Raw genomic sequence first — 8406 nt, 5'->3', positions numbered from 1 at the left:
AGCCTATGTGCAAGTACATTTTTGTTTGTTTGTATATGTTAGACAGATATAGGTAGGTCTCTCACAGATAATCTCTCTCTCTCTCTCTCTCTCTCTCTCTCTCTCTCTCTCTCTCTCTCTCTCTCTCTCTCTCTCTCTCTCTCTCTCTCTCTCTCTCTCTCTCTCTCTCTCTCTCTCTCTCTCTCTCTCTCTCTCTCTCTCTCTCTCTCTCTCTCTCTTAGAGAGAGAGAGAGAGAGAGAGAGCGAGAGCGAACAGGGGCTGTATTTTGTGTCGCAATGTCTCTCCACGGGCAGAATCGCAGAAGGAAATACAAATGAAAATGACTGAACAACACGACGCCAACTACTTGACTGCAGCAAACGACAAACTCACACGTAAGAATGTTTCATTTATTCCTCTCTGAAAACACATTGTTAAATATTAATGAAAACGCGTCGCGCGCGCGTGTGTGTATGTAACAAGACGGTTCATGACCATGACAGCTACCTGCGCAGGGGAACTCTTTCGACTTGACGTCTCTCACGAAGCGTTTATGTTCAGATGAAAATGCATTATTGGAGATATATGTTACTGTTAATTTTCGTGTCGTTGCGTTACGGTAAGCGTTGCGCTCGAGGACGTATCTACAGGCCTACAGAAAAGAAAGGGAATCGACTGTCGCATGTTTAGTAGCGCAAACCTGGACAGCAGATTGTTATCTATGCTAAAGGCTCATACTCCATAAGATGCCCATCGAATAATAAAAAAAACAAAAAACATTCTTACTGCACAAAATTGCTTCCCGTGTATACACCCTATAATGTTTTGTTAGGTAGGCTAACCTAATATGTGCCTTTTACTTTAAATAGTCAAAATATTATTTATTAGGTTTAAATTTAGCTGAGACATGAAAGTAATTTTAAGTGTATAGTTTTAATATCATGTTTCTGGAGGTTAGCTAATGAAGTGTTTTGCACACAAAAAAAGAGGGGGAAAAAAGGATTATTGTCTATTTTCACTCTCTGTCAAAAACACTTATTCAATCACAGCATGTGTGATGTGAGTTTTGATAGTCAAGATGGCCTGCGCTGTAATAGAGCCATATGTTTGAGATCCTGAAGTAGAAGAAAATGAACTAACACAACCACAACGATTGCAGCAGACTGTTTCAGCGTGGTAATTGCGGACACTTGCTAAAATCTATTTCTATATAAAACTATTATGTTGAGAATAATTAAGAAAAGAGCCTATTCTGAAATGACACGAACAAATAAAAAATTGTTCGATTGATCAGGCATATTTTAAACAAATTTCAGCCAGGCATTTTTAATAGTTTGATCTTTTTGAAGTGAAAGGGTATGCAGTTTTTGGAGGTGCAGTATGTCTATAAGGGACAGAACAACATCAGACAGTCTATTTGGGCGGGATTAGTTTTACATGCAGAGGTGGTGTAAAGCAATTATTACCATAGCTTCTCAGTGATTTTAGTCCCATCCAAATGTGCCATCTCAGTAATCATTACGGACAATGTCAATAAAGATTATGGTGATTTTTACCTTCTGTAACCTACAAATAACCTCAGGTAATGCTAATTCTGTGCGACTAGACCAGCTGTAAATATGTAGGCTACTTAAATATGGAGGTGCTTTAAGAAGCATTCAGTTGTGTTCTAAGCGGTGGGACAAGTCTGTGGCAAACCACAAGTGTTTTCCGCATACCATTCAGATAAAAAAACAAAACAAAACTCAAAAGCACTTGTTAGAGGCACAAAACTTCTTTTAGCTTTATAGGTAAATGCCATTTATCATTAGAATTCAATCAGAATTTAATTAATTTAATTAATAATCCTATCCAAATAGGTTTTTACTCAATATCTTAGACTCACACAGCACTATTGATATTGAAACTAACCAGACTAAGGTTGTTTGAACATTTGAGCAACTTTATACTGGTGTAATTTCATCACACTGTGAAACCTTGTTTGGCTTCACAATGGTAAACCAAGCTTTGGCAACCACAAGTTAATTGACTTCTTTGTTACTGCATTTATATGTTTTTATTTTACTGCTTTGTCAAAACACTAAAATTTAAATCCTGTCTGCCACAGTTGAAGCAGAGTATACAGTATTACCCACAAAAAGTGACTTTACACAGACTGACAATAGAGATAAAAGCAACATTAACCATTGACATTTTCCATTCATACAGCATTTGAATGACCTCATGGCTATTAAACTGGATAGAGCAGAAGCTGTTTTAAGATTGAAAATCAAAACTGAAATCTCTAGGATACAGTAACATTTCTTTTTATGGAAAGCCTAATTTTGACCTGTTATAATGTTTTTGTTTCCATGAAGAAAATATAGACAATAAAATTGACCAGATTGATTGACCTATGATTAAAAAAAAATGAAACACCAGAAAACACACACACACACTCACACACTCACACACACACACACACACACACACACACACACACACACACACACACACACACACACACACACACACACACACACACACACACACACACACACACACACACACACACACACACACACACACACACACACACACACACACACACAAATTAAATGGTTAAAGCTAAATGGACTCTGATCTCAGTGCCTACAAATGGGCCTCTGTTTTGGGCCTGGAAACATTCACGGAAATGTACGGAAATGTCTGACTGTATGGACTCTGAGCGTGCATGAAAGGAAAAGAGGGAGACTAGCTGCAGTAACAGGCTCTCTTTCTTGAGAAACTGGAAACTTTCTTGATACAACCACGCGGAATGTAACTTCTTTTTTTAGTTTTACTTTATTTTACTCTCTTTTAATGTACTTGAAAGTCTTTGTATTACTCTTACATTTTTTTTAGCTGTTAAAACATTCATAATTAGTTAAAGAACACGATGATTATATCTTTTCTCTGTGTTGATGCAATTCTTACAGACAATGAGTTTCATTCATGAAACACGAGCAGAATACATTTTTGTGTAAATCGTTCATAAAGCTGTTCTGATGAACATTTTAGTTTTTTCGAAATGTTAGTTGGTATGACAGAAATGTACACCTGCTCCCTATGTAAATGGTGCGTAAAGTATTAGAAAGTTCTGTGCTATTTTAGGCAAACTGTTGACTGCATTTTGATAATATTTGAGAGTTTAACATTTTTCAAGGTTGGGTAAAACACTGAGTTTGTCACTGTCACTTTTTACCCAGCCGTCCAATCAGAGGGGCGGGACAAATACTACACCGACCAACCATCCTACTTGTACAACGACTGAACAACAATGGAGAAGTTAATATTGCTGGTTACTGCAATTTTTATATTCAGTAATTTTTTTCTAAACTTATTAAATATCTATGTAATTTTTTATGTTAAATTCTCAAATTTAGTCAATTAAATAGGCTGTTACCAACTAAATCAGTATCAACCAAAGCCATCTTTGCACTGCAGAGGTGGCAAAGAAGCTGAATCTGAAGTTGCTTTTAGATGTATTTATACAGTTTTAAGGTGCAGTTTAAATGCTGTTGATATTTGAAATCACCAAAACAAACATGCGCCTACCCAAAAAGATCACACACCTATCTTGATGCCCACATTTACGTACACTCTATGCAACACAGGCAATGACTAACGCGGAATCTGCTGTGCCTGCTGCCTGAAGGTATCATGTCGTCAATAAGTGAAAGCAATTTGTGTTACATTACGATAATTCAGATCAAATGCCTAATTGTTATTTAGCTCCTCTACTCCTTTGATGGCAAAGTCATCCCTTCCATCCCAAAAAACTACACAAACTGCACAGTTTTCATGAACAGCTCCCTACATAACACGATAGTCGTCCAAGTAACTAATACATTACAAATGTGACAAGATTAAGATGTTATATCGATTACTAAAAGGGGAACCAAAATAATGTTATCTCGCTTTTCGGACACACTTTGGGAGACGATGCTTGAAACGGGCAGTGGAGGTGTTATAGCCGTTCCAGGCTTATAATAATAATAATGCTTTTTTAACAGTGTTTTTCAAAAATCACTTTCTGCACTTTAATGCTGCTCAGAGGGCAGTAAAAAAAAGAAAAAGAAAAGAAATCCGTAAAAAAAACCACACCAAAATAAACACCAAATCTCCAAAACCATAAGCTATTTCTCAGCCTTTGACTCAGGTTTCAATTGTAATTTCAGACATGCACTAAAGTGTCAGAAACTGTTCTGCCTTTTATGTACAAAACTGAAGTCGGACAATGATGGAGATACTCAAGAAGAAGTGACGTAGAATGCAACAGGTTGTTTCTGATTGGTTAGTTAATGAATTTATGTAGCTGATGTTGAGTTAAAGGGACAATATGTATCTTTTTAGGTATTTTATTATCTAAAATCAATATTTTTATTCATAAATATGTCATCAATGGTGTACAAATACCTCGGGCAATTATCTGACTTATCTTTATAAATGAAGAATTTATTATCTTTATATACATGGGACGGGTAGGTCCACGGAGGCTTCCATGTAGTTCCGCCATCTTGCAAAACTATAATAGCAGAGAGGGACAAAAAGTACTAAGCCAACACGTTTCCGTTCAGATCCAGCCAGTCAAGTGACGTGACTGAAACCAGCAGAAAAGCAGGTGCAGAGCAGTGAGAGGCGCTTGAAACTGCACCGGCAAGTTTAAAAGTCTGGATTGCATTGTTATTATGGACCATACATATGCCGCGCCACAGGAGAAGAATAAATCAAAGATAGAACGTAAAAGGAAACGTGACCGTAGATTACAGAAAATAAGAGTTAATGTCACTAATGTGGCTAATTTTATATAGTTCTCCTTTTTTAAAAACAATCCATTAGCTCAAGTTGTGAATATTTTGCTACGTGCATAGAACTGTACAGACAATGAAAATTCATTGCTATTGCTAGACATAAATTGTATAAACCTCGGTCGCTTCTCTTCTCTGCCTTTGTATACTTTCAATTCTATCAAGATCGTCTCTCGTAGCTGCCGGCATCTTTGTCGTCGTGGTATTGACTCTCGCTCTCCTCCTCTTCCTCGTCGTCCACCTCCTCGCCTAGATCCCACTGATCCACTGCCTCTCTGTCCTCTCCCTCTCCCTATTGTTGAATCATCTGATGATGATATCTAACAATGAACATAATTCAGAAAATATAACGAATAAAGAAGGCATAACCTATAATAAGAAGGGGGGGATGCGCGTCTAGAGGTCCTGCGGCGCGGTGTTTAGCGTGGCGCGGTAGACGCGAGCCTCATTCGCGCGTCTAGTTTGCGCGAATGAGGCGAATTGCTATCACAGATAATGTCTTTTCTATAATTTCACTGTAGCTCAGCATCGCGATGTAAAGTTAACGTTATTGCATGATCACAGTTCATATGTGTGGGGAAAGATAAGCTATTAGAGTAAAAATATTGCGTTAGGCTACTTCAGTTAATAAGAAAAAAGATTTTACAATTTACAATACGAAGTTCAGTTCTCATGATTTATTTTTATGAATAAAAATGTTTCAAAACATCCCCCCCTCTGTTTTTTTCACAAATCGCACCCTGGGCATAACTAAGTAATATTTCATGTTTTTCACAGTCAGTAATTCATACTGTAACATTCGTTTGTTTGTTGTCATGTTGCAGTTTGTTTGAAATAACACACCTGTTCACCTGAAGGAAAACTCAACGAAGTGCTATTAGAATACATCCTGTCAAAGCTTTTTGGTACATACCGCCTACCGTAGATGCAACGCGCATTTGAAAAAGCGAGGCGCTGGAGAGCAAAATTAGTTTGAATGCAAAATACAAATTCACCACTAGATGGGAGTAATTCCTACATATTGTCCCTTTAACTATCTTCAAGTCATTGATTAGCATATTCTTTCATGATAAACTGTAAATCGCTAGTGTGGGAACTGTTGCTATTGCATTTGTGTTACGTGCTCTATTGCAATTTGCAATAAATGTGAAAAGACGGATTTTTGAGAAGTCAGCTTGAGCAGACTCCCAAATGTGCTCTACTACAACAACTCTTCCTCTTCTCAACACTGCCTCAAAACTTTGTTGCTTGCATGTTTTAGGGATTTTTGTTTTGTAGATTTTAGGGTTTGTGATGTCACTAGCCCGGGAGGAAGCTTGTGTAGTCCCTACCAACCGTTTGTTGTAGTCTTTAAAAACCGATTTCTGCAAAAGAAAATATATCTCTTTGCTTTGAACTTTGAGCGTCATAACTTTGCACGCTGTTGCACATGTTGTTTATGCTCAAACAGCAACATTACACACTAACTAAAGTTAGAAAAGTTAAATCATAACCAACCACCCCTTTAATGAATTCAGCCTTTATTCAGCCGATTAGGGCTGATTCATTCAGTAATCAAAATCAAGTGGCTCATTCAGGAACGAAACAACACTCTGTGCTCCCACTTGGATTAAGAAATATTGCCAGTAGGTGGCAACAAGTCACTGTGTTAATGAATGAGTGCTTTATTCAGCCGATTAACGCTGATTCATTCAGTAATCAAAATCAAGTGGATGTCTATGGGGTGTTGAATCACTCACTCAACCAATTCGGTCAAAGACCTTTGCGGTATATGAGTTATATAAATACCTCATTCCTTCATTCACAACACTGTCTGAAGGATGATGCAACTCTAGAATTTGAACAGGGTGTATGATTTCTGTTTTATATGATTTATTCTTTTTGGGTTCCAAGATAATTTGTCATTACTCACCCTCAAGTTGTTTCAAATTTGTATGAGTTTCTGTCTTCTGTTGAACACAAAATAAGATAGTGTAACGAGGTTCGTTGTTATGGGAAGAAGGAGATGGGAACCGGCGAACATTCAACACTTTTAATAACAAAATAAAACAAATACAAAAACAAAATTATAAGCCAGCAGCCCCTCGCTTGACTGCAGGCCACACAAAAACAGAAACAAAACACAGGCATGTTCCTCTCTCGATCTTCACTGTCGTCGCTCCTCCTTTATGCTTCCGCTCCTCCGTGAGAGATACGAGTCCGGTGTGTCACGCAGGTGTCGCTCATTATCAATCACACCACCGGCCTTGCGCCGTTCTCCCACGGCCCTCGGCCTCGTCCTGCGCGCCACATACTCCCATCGCCCCTCGCAGGCCGGGAGGTACCCACAAGACTGTGTCTCGGCACTCCTCCGCCGCCTGGTGGATGGCAACGGCTCCTCCGGATGCGGGCAGACGGCAGGAGTCCCCCGTTCCCTGCTCCATCCCATCATGGCGAATGGCAACAGCGAACGGCGGCGACTCCTCCGCTCCCTCACGGACTGCAGCCGCCCCTCCAGCACCCAGGCGCCCGGCAGCGAGCTCGACTGCCCCCCCGGCAACTCACTCTAGCGCACCGCCTCGATGCTCTGCCCACCATGCTCGATGGCACCGCAGATTCCCCATAGCGGCGAGGGCTCTATGACAGTTCGCCTCTGTTAAGATATTAGCAGTTGCTACTGTCAATTTGGGGGCGATTGGTCTACAAAGTTAGACAGGAAAGATGTGTATTTTCATGTGTCCGATTATAAGCTGCACAGGAGTTATGTAAAGCTGAAAAAGTTCACAAAAGTGGCTGAGGTGGCAATAGCTCTGCTGAGGGAAAGGGGAGTGAGATTTGTCATGAAGATTATTTCTTATCTGGGCAAAGATGTGACATCAAGCATGGGAGCACACAGCAATATTCGTGCCCCGTGTGCAGACTCAAGTGCTGCAAAACATGTTTACAAAATCAAGTGGAATATATTTGTTTTGTGGTGAGAGCAGCACAGTATAGTGGCAGCTAAGTGTCCCATAGTTCACATCTTGACATTTCTAAAGGAACTGCTAGAGCAGTGCAAGTATTAACCTTAAAGGTATATATATATTAGGGATGTCCGTTAAACACCAGTCAAGTGCATAGCAGAACTTGAGCCACCGATCTTGCACCAAGTTCAATGTGGATGGCTCAGGCATCACTCTGCGACTAGTGCGTCTTTTATACCAAAAGTCCCTAGCACCTACTCATCTTTTTTTATCTTCCACCAAGATTCAAGGTTTAGTGTGCTTGAATCTTGTCACTGGAATGTTAGGCTGATGGTTTCTAACTGTGTTAACAGTTATTTGTTTGTTTTGCCAGAAAAGGGATAATGTTTAAGCAGAGATTGTCACACTGGTTTGTTAAAGGCACATTGGCATAGCAGTGTGCAGGGAAGGAAGCCCCTCACTGCCCATTCTACTAGAGCCAAGCCATTGTTGTGGGCACTGCTTAAGGGAGTTTCTCTGGAGAAAATTTGCACTGCAGCTAATTGGACTTCCTCACATTTTTTGTAAATTACCACCGATGGAATATCACCCACCTCATATTGCTCATGCGGTTCTATGAAGGGGCTGTGTTATCAGAATCAGTCGTGTAGGAATA

At 39.6% G+C, this 8406-nt stretch overlaps 1 protein-coding gene across 2 annotated transcripts in view; it reads left to right on the top strand.

Moving 5' to 3' along the window:
• Positions 1–222: 222 nt before the first annotated feature.
• LOC307011559 (uncharacterized protein) overlaps positions 223–8406 on the top strand; it is a 33704-nt gene continuing 25520 nt past the window's right edge. The window contains exon 1 of one of the 2 annotated variants that reach the window (XM_079637385.1): positions 223–375. The gene's annotated coding sequence lies outside the window, so the exon portion shown is untranslated. The remainder of the gene's footprint in view (positions 376–8406) is intronic. The other variant, XM_079637384.1, reaches the window with a different exon arrangement.

The sequence above is a fragment of the Phoxinus phoxinus genome (genome assembly GCF_949152265.1).
Source record: "Phoxinus phoxinus genome assembly, chromosome: 15".
NCBI classification, from domain to species: Eukaryota; Metazoa; Chordata; class Actinopteri; order Cypriniformes; family Leuciscidae; genus Phoxinus; species Phoxinus phoxinus.
This window is presented reverse-complemented; position numbering and strand designations above follow the sequence as displayed.